At 38.5% G+C, this 16,459-nt stretch overlaps 1 long non-coding RNA gene across 1 annotated transcript in view; it reads left to right on the forward strand.

Moving 5' to 3' along the window:
• The window catches only part of LOC135451152 (uncharacterized), a 94,817-nt gene extending 79,525 nt beyond the window's left edge, over positions 1 to 15,292 (forward strand). The window contains exon 3 of the long non-coding RNA XR_010441234.1: positions 15,173 to 15,292. This is a non-coding gene — a long non-coding RNA (uncharacterized LOC135451152). The remainder of the gene's footprint in view (positions 1 to 15,172) is intronic.
• Positions 15,293 to 16,459: the final 1,167 nt, after the last annotated feature.

A 16,459-nucleotide genomic window follows, 5' to 3' on the forward strand; every position in this document is an offset into this window, starting at 1 on the left:
TAGAGCAATTAAATTCATAAGGAGTTTTCTGAACATATGATGGAATTGCAGCTTTACTTTTTGGGTTGTACTTTGAATATGAACCCTTCTTAGCTCCAGGTTTACATCAGGGAGATTGGAATGGTGTTGTTGCCTGTGGTACCTTAACTCACTGTAATGGGGTCAGTAGACAGGCAGGGAAGGGGGACAGCATGAGGCAGGGGAGGAATTCAACAGGAAAGGGGAGGGAGAAGAAGCAAAAGAGCAAAGAGACTTGGTGGAGAACTGCACTGAAGGTGATAATAAAAATGGCAATTTGTTCTCTCCCTCATGCCTCCAACTCACTCTTTACACACAAAATTACAGAATCAACTAGGCTAGAAAAGACCTTGGAGATCAGCAAGTCCAATCTACAACCCACAACCATGTTATCAACCAAACCATGGCACTGAGTGCCACATCTAGTCTTTTTTAAAACACTTCCAGGCATGGTGATTCCCCTGCCTCCCTGAGCTCCCCATTCCAATGCCCAACCACTCTTTCTGTAAAGAATTTTTCCCTGATGTCCAGCCTAAACTTCCCCAGGCGCAGCTCAAGGCTGTGTCCTCTTGTGCTGTTGCTGCTTGCCTGGGTGGAGACCGATCCGGCAGTCTGGGCAGGGGCAGGACCTGGTGCCCATCACTGCCCTGCCTTGCTGGGCTCCTGCAGGGTCACCCCTTTGTGTTGAGTGCACAACCCTCCTGCTTGTTGTGACCCTGGCTCCTGCCTCACTTTCCCTTACAACCCAGCCTGCCTTTAGAGCTCCTTGAGATTGTTTTCCTTTTTGTAGGTGTCTGTATCTAAGGTGCAAAACCAGCAAACCAAACCCCACATCAAATGCATGTACTGCAAAGTGTATTTTTTCTTTCTCTGTTTAGTTATTACCTTTTGTTGTGATGCAGAGGATTCTAAATTTCAGTTCTCTTTGTTTTTGCCTTCTTGCATTGTTTTGCTTCCCCTGCTTTTTTTTTTTTTTGAGATAGATGTTGTCTCTGTGTCTGTCTCTTCACTGCCAGCCTGCAAAGCTTTTGAGCAGTCTGAAAAACAGACTGAGATTTTAAAGTTCTATGAATGGTTTACTCCTTTATCATTTTTTGGTCCTGCTAATTTAACAACATTGAGGAATGTAATTGGCAATCAACAGATCATTAAACCAGATCAGATGTGGGTTAGATTTCATTTGTGTGCCTGTGGTTTATGCTCCCTATGTTATGGAAACAGAGGTTGGAGTGAAAAAGGAGTGTATGATTTTGTAGTATCAGATGAACTTAGTAATCTTACATTCAGTTCCTAAAGAAAATCCTTTTAAAATCTTGTTTGAATTTTGGATTCTGTGTTAGTGAGAAAAGCAGCATCTCATATGGAAAAAAGAAAAGGTGGCTGAAGACAGCTTCCTCTGCAAAGAAACTGGGGCACTCTAATATGCATGCACTAGTTTTCCTACATGAGGAATGTATAAAGGATTTTCCACTTTGTGAACTGTCAGATCCACACTGAAACATTTTGGCAGTCGCTTCCTGTGCTCTTCGTCAGATGTCTCCTTGATGATTTCTCACTCTGTGGAGGAAGGGGGTGTGTGAGGAGGAACTAACAAATGATAATCTAAAAAAAAGGTCTGTGTATGTAATTTAGAAATGTCACATACACCTTGCAAAGAGTATGAGATCTTTTAAGTAAAGATCCTGCAAGGCAGTGTAGGTGGCAGTGGAGATTCTGCCACTGCTATCTAAGTGTACTTGCCAGGCAGGATATGTATTGATTGTAATCATTCTCAGAAAAGGAAAAAAAAAAAAAAAAGCTTTTGAGACTGAATATGATTAACAGGAATGCCAGTCTGTTGATGCTTAAGTCATACCCCTGAAGGATAAAATAAATAGAAAGCTGCCAGGAAAGGACATCACTGAAGTGGCTGCAGTTGGCAAAGCTGCTCTTCCCCTGTGAAACTCTGTCAGGGACACCAGCACGTATTTGCAGAGTGGTTCCTGTCAGTGTTACTGTGTGCCCCGAATCAAGTTACTTACTGATTGACTAATTTGTAGAGAAAACTTAAGTTCCCTAGAAGATCTCATCGTTATTTCCATTTTTTATAGACTAATGCACTTATCAAGTGATGGTCACAGAATAGGTCAGAACCACTTAAAACTTGTGGCTTCTTGTGTTAATAAATACAAATCTAATACATTAGTTGGGCTATTATTTTTTATACTACTGCAGAGAATTTGCAATGAGTATGAAGCTGACACAGCAAATAACTGGTTCAAGATGCATCAAAACTTTTTATTTTTGATAAGTGCGTATGCTGGAGAAAAAAGGTGCCACAGCACAACTGAAGGGCTTCTCTCTGCAAAGAGTCTTCAGAGATCACATAAATATCTTTTAAAAATGAAGAGTGTCTAGATTTCATAGTAATGCTTCCAATCTGCTAATTTTAAACTGCTTCTAAAATGAGGGTGGTTTTTTCCCCTTGAGGGATATCAGAACTTCAGAGCTCACTATTACACTATTGAACAAAATTTTATTGTGCTCAGACTGAAATGCTGGAAGACTGAGACCAAAAAGTGTCAAAACCTAGTATGAAAGTTTTAGAACAAAGTGAGGAAAGGGCAGCTTCAGTCCTGCTTTTGTCTTACTGGTGGTTAGTCAAAAGAATAACTCTGAGCTGCAGTTTTATAATGTCAGCGGCTTAACAAATACCTCCCTTTGTCATGCATCCTGTCGAGATAATAAAGATTTAAACTCCAGGAACGCTCACTCAGTGTATGAGAAACAAATTTAACAGAGCTACAATTTCCGTTCTTTCAAGCCATTCTGTCTGCAGTTCAGTATGGATCTTTAGGGATTATATTATTTCAAGTGTAGTTTTACTCAGCACCTCTGAGACCAACTGCTGTGAAATCAAGTACCTGTATGAAGAAATCGGTCTCCTAATAACGTTTTTCTTGCCTCTGTTATCTTTGCAGTTCCTTCCTCGAAGAAGGATCTTCATCTGCTGTGAAGCCACGTCCTGCAGCTCCCACAGCCCTCCCTGTTGAGTTGTGTTATTTTAGCAGTGCCCTGGTACCTCCAAAGGCCCATTGAAATCTATTGCCTGTTGGGCTGTGCTCGGCAGCAAGGCTCAGAACAGGAAGGTGACAGAGAGGCCTTGGACATCCCTCCCACATTCTGAAGGAATTGCAATATTTTAAGATGAAGGTTTGTGCAGCCAAAAGTGAAGGATGGCAGAAAGCTTGCATCCAACTTATCCTGTGAGCTTTAATGCATATATATGTATATCTATATTCTCAGCAGAATGTCTCAAAACTAAATAGTGTTTCAGTATTTTTTTCTCTTAAATGGACATTGTGGACTTATCCCCATTTTGAGATAAATCTTGGGCTAAACATGCTGGTAGTGAAAACTTCTTTCTGACTTAACTTCCTCTTGAAATTTTGCAATTTCTCACATGACTTTCCACAAAAGTAGGTTTTGTGATTTGTAACCTGCCATGTTAATTCTGCATTTTATCTTTGTCTTCTCAGCATTACTCTTCAGGTGAATATATCTTTCAGTAGCAGGGAGAACAAATTACATAGTACTTTTGAAGAAAATCAAATGTTCTAATTCTCTCAGGTAGAATTGAGATATTTTGTAGCTCATAAATTGTAGGCTTGCATCCTATGTCTAAAATTCATGGGATTCTTTTTATTACTTTTGTTATTTTTAATTCAAACAGAATTGAAATTTTATAATTCTGGTAAACTCCAAGGACAGATTTTTGTGTGGTTGTTTCAATATTAGACATTTTCAGAGAATCACAGAATATTCTGAGCTGGAAGGGACCCCCGAGGACCATCAAGTCCATCTCTTAAATGAATGGCCCATACAGAGATGCTGCCAGCACCGTGCTCAAAAAACCAACACTGAAAACACTGTTTTGCCCAGATTTTCTGTTCTTCTGATTCTCAGGAACATAAACAAAAAATTGCACACAAAAACTGCAAAAGAAAGTTGTTTCAACTGACAAAATCCATATTCAAGGTTTTTGGATTTTTAATAGAAATAGCACCATTTCAAACTTAACAGATTTCTAGTGTTGTTTGGCTAGTTGTGTGAATGTCCATAAGCAGCATGTGAACAGTAATATAAACTTTCACAGAAGTAACTTTTTAAATTTAAGAAGTGGGAGCATTTCTTATTATCCATGTTGAGACCCTGAGCTTGCTCTTTTAAGCTAACTTGTTGCATATTTCTTATTTTAATTTATTTTTTTCTTTGTGTGTGCTTCATTGTTGCAGCAGTGTTAATTAGAAGTGAATCAACCATGGTGGGCAGGCAGTTGATCCCGATTTAATTATATTGTCTTTAAGGAACAGAAATAGGCAGATGTCCTGCAGGATTCTGTGAGATCTCCATGAGGGGCACACACCCAGAGCACTCAGTGTTATTTTGAAGTGATCCTCACTAAGTTAGTGTCTAGTAAAACCTTTTGTGGGGTGAGGTATTTGTTCCCTCACTTTTCCTTCCCTCAGTGATAATTACAATGAGAGTTTTAAGGCTGTTAGTTTTCATTCATAATTACTTTATTTCACAGTGAATTTGGTCCAATGCCCAAGGTGTAACTTGTGTGAAAGTCACTTTAATTTCCTGCCTGCCCTGTGTTACTCATGGGGGGCTTACCTTGCTTCTCATTGCTAAAGATGAGATGCCCTCAGATTCAGCAAGGGTGACCCTTGATATTTTTCCCAGACTGGAAATCAGAATTGTATGCATGTTCTGGATGCAGGCTCAGACATTAATGTTAATGAGATGGCACTGGATTTTTAACATTCCAGGGTGTTTGCTGCTGTTTTCAGGTGTCCAAAGGAGATGACCTGGGCTTTAGGACTGAAGCATTTCTCTGTGATCAGACACAGAGTTCACAGAGCAATTCAAACCAGAGAACTGGCAGGCAGCTAGCATGAATGCCAGCTCTCACATTCCTGGTTTTTACTGCTTTATCCCAACCAAAAAAGTTTGAATGACTTTCATGTTACTACATTAGAAATGAATAATTAATTTTTTGTATTGAAAGGAACTTTGTTTAATAATGCCTTTTCATTTGTGTGATTAATTCTTCCAAACCCGGAATATTTTGATGTACAATAATGAGGCCTTGGAGAGTTGGGAAGGTTTTCCTTTTGTTGGCAGGTGATATTTCAAGAGGAATTTAATTTCAGATGAACCAGTAGCCGAATGTTTTGCATTAACTTGAACACATGTGGCAATTAATTGGTACCAGTTGAGGCTCCTGTGCCTTATGGCTGCCCAGCTGCTCTGGGCAGGGTGAGGTTAGGAAACAGAACTTCCTCTTCTAGGGTTTGAGCAAGCACAGCTGCCCAAGCAAGCTGCTGAGAGAAACAAAAAGGGGATCTGATTCAATGGAAACACTTAAAGGCAGGTTAAGTCCTGCTGTCCTGACCAAAGCTGTCAGGTGTTCCCTTTGTAGAGCTGCTTTAGCCTTGTGTTTATTTCTGTGGGGCAGGAAGAGCAGTGCATGGTTTTGAACAAGCAATTTCTATTTGTAACTGTCAGTACATTAGCCATCAGGAGAATGAGCACCTTCTGTGATATTCTTGAGAAAGGTCGAGATTTTGGTGTTAATGATGGGCATGGTTATACTGTTCCTTTTTGGTAACAATTTTATAGCTCAGTGTCCTTGACAGCTTTTAAAATTGTAGTTTAAGTGCAAGAGCCCTTTGTCTTGAAAGAGTGTCAAGGCAGTATCAAGGATACATTTGTTTTTTTGATTGCATAATTTCTTACTGCACTAGTCCATGACATTAATCCAATTTAGCTGTGTACTTTGTCAGGATTTTCATTATCTCTCCTGCTTTTTGGATAAAGCTGATATATCCATGAAATAAAACCCCAGAGTTAGAAAACTCCTGTGTATTTATGATCACCTCACAGCTTTTACCCCAGGAGAATAAAGAATGTTTTTAGCAGAGTTAAATGGATTTAGGCGAGTGTATATCCTGCTTCCAAAAGGATTGCCAGAAAGATTTAAACCAGGAAGAGTGCTTAGGATGCTGATAATATTTGTGCTTTACTACAGAGTCATTGTTCAACAAGACATTTGGCTCTATCTGTGTGCTGGTCCTCAAATAATTGCAGGAATTATCCCAGAAAAAGAAGCATTGAATATTTAAACTAGGAACATGATCATATTAAAGGCCTCTAATAGTCCATTTTAAGTAGACTTGATCAGGATTAATTTGGGATCTCTCCTAATGTTCTCATCTGTTCTTTGCTGATTCCTCCAGTCCCCTGTACCATGTATTTCTGTATGGTGATTTTTCAGTGCTTGGTTTTTGAATGTCCTGTGGTAAGAAAATGCTGGGGCACAGGTGAGCAGGACTCACTTGCACTCACAAATTCTGAGTGTTGGTATCAGCTCTGGTGGGACTGCAGCCTGAAATGCAGAGCTGCTGGCTTCCAGAAACAATTCCACAACAGCTCTGTGTGTATCTGTGCATTATGCATAAATACAACTCATGAGATGGGGGTGGGCTGCATTTATAACAGTGTAGAAAGATCAGAGGTTTTAGCACTTCAGCTGATTTTTGTTTTAATTAATGAAAGCATTAATTAATTAATGTTTCTCTTTACAGAGTTTTAGGGCTCTTTTTCTAGTTCAGCTTCTTTCTGTGATGTTTTATATATGCTCAGATTTTGGAGTGTCTAATTATTATTTCAGGTTCTTTTGTGTCCTTTAGAAAAATTTTGGTTTGTTTTGGCTTCTAACCACTAAGCACTTTGCCATCCAAGTGCTTTAATGCTTTACAGATTCTTACTTTCACTTCTGTTTTGATGTTCTGCAAGTCCTACAAAAAAGTTGTAGAATAAATACTTACCTGAATCAATTTGATAATAATTTGTTTCTGCACTTTAAAATAGCAACACATATATAATAAGAGTTTGTCAGTATTCTAAGAATATTAACCAAAGTTCTCACTTTCTTTGAGAATACTCCCCTTTACCCTGAAGTGTTTTATTCTGATAAAACCATAACCAGAACCTCATCCATGAACTCATTTGGAAACCCTTCATGAGAATAAACCAGACAAAGCCAAACTGCTTTGTGACTTTGGGGAGATTCTCCTCAGATCTCTGTGGCGGAACACAATTCAAGATGTATGAAGGGCTGGATACAGAAGAAATCTAAACACATGCCTTAAATGCAGCTCCTCACAGCAGCTCACCAACCAAGAAAGAAATTTTTGACTTGCTTATGGTAGATTATTAATAATTTGCTCAAGCTTTTAAGGTTAACTATATAATTAGCAATTAAAGGAACAGAAGCTATTTCTCAACATATATAAGCTTATGTTGATTATTTTGAGTGTTTTCTCACTGAAGAGGGGGAACAGACATTTACTTTTAAGATACTCAGCTCCCTTGCAGTTTCTGATGTACTAATTACTGTGTTTTATACTTACCATTTATGACCTCCTTATCATTTTCTATTAGTCATCATTTGAATGTTACATTCGGGTTTTAATTATGTTGTGTGGTTTGATTTATCCAAGCTGCACACTTCCTGCCATATCATAAAAGAAATACGATATATTAGCATATTTTTAATTTGCTTCTCTTTCATGTGCTGCTCCTCAGCATATTCATAACTTTCAAAGAGAGAAAGGTAGGCAATAAAAGTTTTCTCTTTGATTTTTAAACTTGTTGATGTTCTTGTCACCTGGCAAAAGCTGATTTGCCTTTCCAAGATTGGATGAACCTCATTCAAGTAGAAATTGAAATGAAAATGATTCCTTTAAAGAAAATAGTATGAAAGTTTCAGATTAGGCAATGCTTGACATAAGCACAATTTGACAAAAGCTTTGCCTTTAAGTTTTGTTTAAAAAATCCAGCACAACCCACATCCACACACAGTGATCACCTTCAAAGATTTGTGCTTTTCACATCTGTCACGACTCCTACCCTGTGGAAAACACGGGAGAGCATTTGTGACTCTGTGTCTTTCACCTGTCCTAACTCTGATTTTACCCTCATTGCACTTCTCCCCTGCAGCAAGAGCAAGGAAATCCCTTCTTTCTGCTACATGAGGTTTTGTATAGAGAGCTTGGAAAGACAGTTTGTACTGCATGGAAACCTCCCCCAAAAATTTTTTAGAAGTTGGGGTTGTTCAACCTGGAGAAAAAAAAGGTGAGAACTGAAACCCCTTCTAGTACTGAAATGAGCTGCATGAGAGCTGAAAAGGGTCTTCTGACAAAGGCTTGAAGCAGAAGGGCTTTCCAATGACAAAAGGGAGGTTTAGAGCAGATGTTATAACTAAATTGTTCCCTGAGAGGGTGGTGATGCCCTGGCACAGGGTGCCCAGAGCAGCTGGGGCTGCCCCTGGATCCCTGAAGAGTCCAAGGCCAGGTTGGATGGGCTTGGAGCACCCTGGGACAGTGGAAGGTGTCCCTGCCAAGGCAGGGGTTTGGAGCTGGATGAGCTTTAAGGTCCCTTCCAACCCAAACCATTCTCTGGTTCCCTGCAAATGAGATGTGGAACCCACACCTTCACCTGGATAACACATACATTCCCATGTATATAAAAAATATTTTTGTCTGGAAAATTTTTTTAAAAGTTGCCATTTTTTAATGGGGAAATGAATTTGGGAGATCTTTGGGGATCTCCCAAATCTCTCAGATCTTCTGAGACTTTCCTGAAGTTTCATTAATATTACCAGGCTAATTTATACAATTTAATAGCTATGTTGCCCATGGTGATTTCATTAATGGGATTGTTTTGTATGTTAGTAAGAATATAGGGACTGGAAATATTTCACACGTACCATGTGAATTGATTTTGCATGAGGGGAAAAACTGAAGCTCGATTGTCTTGAATAAAGCAATGAGTAATGGTACTTAAAATTTTGAAGTTTATATCAATCAAATATATAAACTTGAAGTTTCGTCTGATTTGCTACTTAGATGCAGGACTTAATATCTCACATGATTTTATGTTTTAACAAACAAGAACTATTATTTTTAAAATAGTTTTTACACTTTTCAGACTGTCAAAATCTTTTATTGTAAAATTTTATTAAGTATGATACTGCATGCTTTGGACAGGTACAAGTTTAGCCTACCTAAGGAATAGAAACAAATTCTTATTATTTCCATGCTATTAATTCTTTGACTGCAATTACAGCTTCTTTAATGTAAAACAAAAGTATGAAATTATGAGCTTTAGTTATTGTCTTTCATATATCCATATCTTCAAGGTCCATCATTCCAAAATTAATTTTGTGTTGAAGATATGCACTGTGAATCTGGGGACAGCTTTAGGCAAAAGTCCTTCTTGGGGCCCTGGTGATGCTCTCTCATGTGTGGTAGCTGTAAGACAATATTTCTCCTTCTGCCATTAGTTTAATCCCTGCCTGAGGACTCAAGGAATTTTCAGCTAAAACTTGCTGACTTTTAAAATGGGGAATACCTTCTGACTCACTGGGAGATAGAAGGCTCTGATTTGTTTGAAAAGACTCTTCTGTTTCTCTGCAATCCCTTGAGAAGGCCAAATAGGCCTGCAGACCCAAGTGAAACACCTTGCAGTATCTGTAGCTCTGTTTGCTCAGGAGGGCTGTGTGCTCTGAGCCAGAACTGTTCACCCAACAGCTCAGCACTCACAGGTTTCTCTCTGTCACATAACCTGGTGGCAGATCAGAACCCAAACAGGTCACCATCTCTCTCAGTAAACTGCTGAGGGGTGACAAAAGAAGAGGAAAGGTCTTTTTCTCCATAAATCTCTCAGTGACTTAGAATAACTCTGTAGACAGATATAAAAGGAGTTGTGTTTGGTGTAACAGTCTTCCACAGCTGCTGAGGGCTGACCACAATGTGCAGCAGGAATTGCCCAGTTTTACCCAGTTTCAGCAGCTGCTGGGCTCCCTGCTCTTGAGGCTGGGTGACAGAACACAGCTGAGGAAGGCAATTAGAACACAGAGGTGTCTGAGGTGCAGGTACCTAGTGCAAGTGTTTGGGTCATGAGAGTAAAATCACGGGACAGACAAATGAGAGATCACTGCTGTGTAAGTTGCATCATTTGGGGTTTAATTTGAAATGAAGGATGCCATACTTTGCCTAGAAAGATGTAATTTGTTTCATTCTCTTGAAATTAAAATGTGCTGACTCTTGTGAAGTAAGGCAGTTCCTGGCCTTCCTAAGTCATTGATGGCTTTTCCAAGTCCATGATTCTCTTCAACTTTTTATTATACTGACCGTGTACAAAAGGAAGGAGTAAAGCAAACAGAAAAGAAGTTGTGTAACAAAGGAGAAGATTATAGACAGACAGAATACACTTAGATCTTGTGATAGAATACACTACCAAAGAGACTATTTTCCAGTGATAGGGTATATTAGGACTCTTAAATGGCTAAATGTTTATTATCCATTAAAAATTATAAAGATTTAATGGGCTTAATTACAAAGCACACAGGAAAGGATTTACCTACAGAAAGAAAATCATAATTCTAAGCCCAAGATGCTTTCTGAACTGTGGTAACCCAAAATGATTTGTCGCTCTTTCCTTTCACTGGACACTTGCAGTTCCGTTTCATCTTGTTCTTGGGAGTAGCAATTTAAAGAAGATACTAGAGATGAAATCCTCCTTGTTTCTTGCCCATGTTCTCTCTCCTAGGTGGTCTTTTGTGCATTTTGGGGTTGCAAGAAAACAGTTTTTGTATCTATAGATTTAAATATGCAGTCGGTATCTAAGAGGTTGCAGTCTCCCAGCCCACCTCAGCCAGGCATGGAGGGTCTGAGGTTACTCTGAATTCCCTGCTGGAGGCTGTGAGGTGAGGAGAACTTGCCTTCAAGGAGTTCTGTTCCACTGTGGGGACAGGGAGCCACAGGAGACTGAGGCTGCCACAGACTGGAAAACCTACACACTGCTCTGGGCACTGATTATCCCACTGAGCTCAGACTGGAGGGAAAAATGCTTTGTGGTAATAGCAGAGTAAACATTTACAATATAGTTGGTAATCTAGTTTTACAGCCAAGAAATTGATGTGGTATTAGTTTGTTATATCCCTGTGCTAGATTTCTGGGGGTTTAGTCACTGGTTTTCTATTTTTTAATCTCTTTATTTTAGGACTTCCTCTTTTTTAAGTGAATTGATTATTTTTGACCCTTTTAAAAATTGTAAACCAATTAATACTAAGATTGTGTTGTAATATGAATCCAGATAATGACTAGTCTTTGAGATATTTATTCCTGATAATTTTCATAAGAAGTAAGTAGTAGAAGGTAACACTCTGTTTAGCACAAGCATTTTTATACTTGAAAGGAGAAATGAATTTTTCAGATCCTACCGTTTACCAAAATAAACATCTCTTGATTATTAATTCTTTGGAGGTGTCCAAGAAGGGAAAGACTGATAATATGCATGCCAGTATTCTAATATCAAGTGGTTTAGATTTTTTCTTCATTTTTGACTTGATAAGGCACTGATAAGGTACCTTATGCTAAAATCACCATATGGTGAGATAGTTTTGATCTCTCTCTGTATACATGCACAGATCTTCATCAATTATGCTATAAAGACAGGAGAAAATAATCCCCTCATGTGTTCCTCTGGAGTGTGCCAACACAGCCATTACACGTATTAGTTTCACCAGCAGTGGTGTGGGCTGGATAAGCAGTAGCAGCTTTTAAATTATGCAAGCAGCTTATGAATCAGAGAGATGTTTTGTCAAATGACTCACTCCCTTGGATAGTTAGGCTGGGACAGATCTTGGGGTTTTAAAAGTCTCAATGGATTTTGGAAACTTAAGGCTTTTGGGGAAAAAAGGGTTCATCAGCTGCATACCAGGTTTTATTTATTTATGTCAGACTCTTGAGTTTACTACAGAGACCCAGGTAAACTGCTGAGCTTCATTATAATCATTTGAATGAGCAGCCCAGCAACACTTGGTTGAGCTGATTTTACAGAATGTTATGCTTCAAAACCTATTCTGACATTCAGCTCTTGCTTGAAAAAGAAATCTGGTTGCATATTATTTTACAATTCACTAGTTGTTCAGCTCTTTGGATCTGTTGTGACAGAATACTTTCTCTTCAAGTGGTAAGGAACTTAATGAAGTATCCAGTTACTGAATTGTTTTCATCTGCTCTCCATGGGCCCCACACTCATCTTTGGTTATCCCAGGGGACCAGTGTTCACTGTCATACTCAGGAATGAGCAAAAATCACCGGCAGTAGTATTTACACAATATTACAGAGAGTAACTTTGCAAAAATAAAGCTCTTCAGTGTGTCATCAGTCATGCAAGAAGTTCCAGACACATGCAAATGAATGCAAAATCTCTTGCTAACTTTTGCTAGTAAAACAATTTGGAACAGTATTCTCTGTGTGGGAAGATGCCAGTCTGTGAAATACTGTGAGGAACTAGAATTGATCGAGTTATTCCATAAGGAACCCAACAATAGAGAAAATGATTCAAGATGTGATAAATAATGTTGAAGTTTAATTACTTCCTTAGGATATGTCACTCTCAGTACTTCCAAACTGCTATTTTTCTCTTTTAAACTCAGTCTATTAGATACTTTTAATTGTATATGATATGGCTTAGAAATCAGATGGAACTTGGAGGCACAGAGTTAAAAGTTCTTCATCTCCTTCCCAAAGGTTTCAGGAGAAGCCCCTCACTGCTGTGCTCTGTGGCTGCAGCATCTGCAGCTCAAGGGCTTCTCTTTCCAGACAGCAATCAAGGACAAGCTGCTTCCATTTCCCAGGCACTTTCCAAGGGTCCAGATTTATTTCTATTTTCTCTCCTTTAAAAAGCACATTGATATTTTAGTTACATTGCCCTTCTTTTAGTGGCTTTTAACAGGTACTTCAGTGAATCCTATCTGCTGTTGCTCTTGCAATTCTCTCTGCCAGTCTTCCTATTAATTTATGGATTAATGGGAATATGGATAATCAGTGGTGTGACAATGCTTAGACCTTTGAAACAGAGTAGTGATTGTTTTTTCTTGCTGCCTTTTGTTTTGCTTGACACCTCTAGTTCTGTTGCTTTCCCTGCCTCTTTTGTTTTTAATAGTATATTTTGTGTGGGTGGGAGTTTGGGTTTTGTTTTGGTAAGTACAGGGTTTATTCCTACACCTTTTCCATTATGTCAGATAGATCTTTGGAGGAGTATTGCTTTCACTGATGTATTTTTGCCTGAAAATAAGAAACAGCTTGCCTCTTTGCTATCTAAAAAGGAGGCCCTCTAAGTACCTTCATTCTTTTGAATAATTACCTCTTTACTTTCCAGAAGGCAACCTTTTAAATTGGACTCCTTGTTTGAGGGACTTTCTGAATTCAGGCCAGTGACAGCAGTTGAATTGCAAGACACTGAAAAATGAGTCTGATAATCTGGACTCTTCAAACTTATACCATCAAAAATTCTTAATTTTAGTTGTGATATACCCATAAATATTAAAGGATCTCTGCACGTTTGTAGAGAAATAGTTTTTCGATACTCCTGGAATAATGTGGAAGACTCTTTGTAATTAAAGTAATAAATTCTCAGATGTGAAGAACTTATTCAAGCAGTGATAAAACAATAAGGCTTTTTTTGCCTCTAAATGAGCTGCTGAAGTGGTGATATTAGCAGTACTGGAAATGTTTTATTCCCAACAGCATTATAACTATTGATGAGTTGACACAGTGAGGATGGCAATGGTTTCAGGGGTGGATTGCTGATTTAACATTGGGATATGCTTTTAAGGCAGTATTTTCCTTCAAACACCAGAAATGTCTTATCTGATTAAGAATTTTATTGTTGTGCTTTATAAGCTCATACATAAAATATTATGCAAAACTGATGCTACAACAATCCTTTATTAACATGATTTGAAAGGAAGATTTTCTGATAGGAATTCAATTGGCTTCAGTACTGTACAATGCAACAGCCTTATTTTATTGCCTTGCCATTTCAATTGAGGCAACTAAAATCCATATGGTGTATGTGGATGGACAGTGATTTTTGTTTATTGACTCATTTATTTTAGAGAACTGAACTTTGTTTATTTTTCTGTTTTGTCTGTGTTTTGAAGTGGTGGAACATTATGACCTTAAAATACAACATTAAAACAAAGGTGTGAGCTGTGGATCTGCACCCAGCACTCTGGAGGTGGCAGAAATGCATGTTTTGGTGATGCCAGTTTGGGTGAAAGATGCTGTAAAGCCAGTTCCCTCCAATGGCAGCTTTTCCCCCTGGGCAGTTCCTGACACTGTTTTTGGTCTCCTCTGTCTTTAGGGCACATGGGGGAGTTTCATGTTTCCTTCCTTTGTCCCATGGGAGCCAGGAGGAGCTGTGGGCACACTCCAGGAGGGCAGCTTTCCCTACATTTTACTTTATCTCTGCTGCAGTACTGTCAGTGACCCTTACTGGCACCAGAAATGCCATTTCTGGGGCTCCATCATCATCAGAAATATGTGCAGGTGAAATGGTAATTGCTACACCGTGATGTTTCTCAGAATACCATATACATAAAAAATGGAGGAGTCATTGCTGTGTTTCTAAACTGGAATTCATAACTAGTGTGTGGGGTATTTGGTGATCTTTGGATCTCTGCTTTAATCACCTCAGTGTGGCAGGAACTCTGGTACATCTGGTCATTTCTTGGTGTTGCTCAGTGACCTATTAAGAAAATCTTTCAGCATCAGGAAAAAGTTTTGACCTGTTACCCAGGAACCACGTGCTGCTCAGAAAAATGGTGGGAAGTTTCCAGTTACAACTTTTCCCCCAGTTTAAAGACATGCCAAGTCATTTACTTATCAAAGGGACCAAAATTTGGAGTCTCTTTCAGGAGCATACTTAACCCTGAATATCAGCCTGAGAGAAGTGGAGAAGAAGAATAAATGGCATTTGTCAGTTTTTTTAGAGATTTCCCATAGTGTATAGATAAGAGGGAAGTTTATAACTTATTGTCACATGGAAGAAGAATGAGACTTTGAAGAATAACTGTAGCAGTTGTGGGTAAAAATATTTCAATCTTATCAAAGAGTCTCCTTTTGTTCACAGCCTTTATACATGGTAAATGTAGGAATGTCAGTGTGCAGCAGTCAAACAGTCACATTAAAAAAACCCCATCTTTTCCTGTGCATAAATATTCATTTTTATTGTGTTTTATGTTTTCTTAAAGGTTATTTTGATGAACTTACTGCTTTCCAGAGCAGTGCTTTTCCAAGCAAGCACCAGTTCTGGAGTCATGGCCTTTGAATAATTCTCCCATTCCTGCAACAGCCACTCCTGAAGTTGCTCTAGGAGGGGACAGATCAAGAGAATTAGATGTGCTTCCTAACAAGTGCTCCAGTAGGTAAGTTAAGTCCATTTTGTTCTATAGGTGTAATATTTCCATAACTCCTTCAAAAATTAAGTGCTTATTGCCCAATAAGTTTTGCTGTGAGTTGTAACGCCTAGTTAAAACCCATTTTTCCTAATTCTTATGGATAGAGTGAAAATCAGAACTCCTCATGGAAACACTAGGGGAAAAAATGTCTGTCACACGGAACTTATTCCTGGCAAAGATTTCTAAATCCTCTGCAAGTATTTTTTGTGTTTTAGAACAATTACTTTCTGTTCAAGTGGTTGGAAGTGTTGGTGACGTTGTCTTGTTTTACTGGTCAGGTTGGGCAAATAGAACATTTAAAAAAGGAAAGTTTGGGCTCAGGTATGTCTGGATTAGGTCCCAAAAGCCTTTTCAGTGTTCACCTCACCTGGAATCCCCAGCTGGCTCCTCTAAGTACCTGTCCTTGCAGCAGGCAATTCCCTTGGAATTCTGTTGCTATTTATACAAATGCATGAGGAGTTTAAGTGGTACATAGTGTCTGAGTTTTAGCTCTTACAGTTAAATTTAGAAATTGGAGTTATCTTTTTATTCTGTAAATTCTGTCATTTTCCATCCTTCCTGTCATTTGCACACTGAAGGTAGTGATTTTTTTAAAAGGCCCCAATTTAATGTGTGTGTGCTAGCTGTCTGTGAATATTTGTAGAAATCCAGAGGAGGATGCCTTATGTAGAATGTGCTTTTATGTTATGCAAAGCCACCACAAAATGTCAGTGTATTCACTCAACAGCAAAATTTGTTACCTTACATCTGCCATTAGAATATGCTACCCAAGTGCAAGTACCTTAATCTATTTATTAGTAATTTCTACAAGTACAAAATGATATTTTAATATCTAAACCAAGTGGACATAAATTTTAGGCTATATTTCTGGGAAAATTGTGTTTTGATCCTCTACTGAAGTAATCTTTTATGAGACATGTGGGACAAAAAAAGCTAAGTTTAAACTATTCATGAATTTTTGAGTGGTTTACAGACCTGTCTTTCCCCTTGATCTATTTTAAGAATCAGATGTTTCTTAGGTAGGCACATCCTATCTACTCACTAAATGTCTATATTTCTAAATGATGATGAATAAACTCA

The sequence above is a fragment of the Zonotrichia leucophrys genome, chromosome 8, assembly GCF_028769735.1.
Source record: "Zonotrichia leucophrys gambelii isolate GWCS_2022_RI chromosome 8, RI_Zleu_2.0, whole genome shotgun sequence".
NCBI lineage: Eukaryota > Metazoa > Chordata > Aves > Passeriformes > Passerellidae > Zonotrichia > Zonotrichia leucophrys.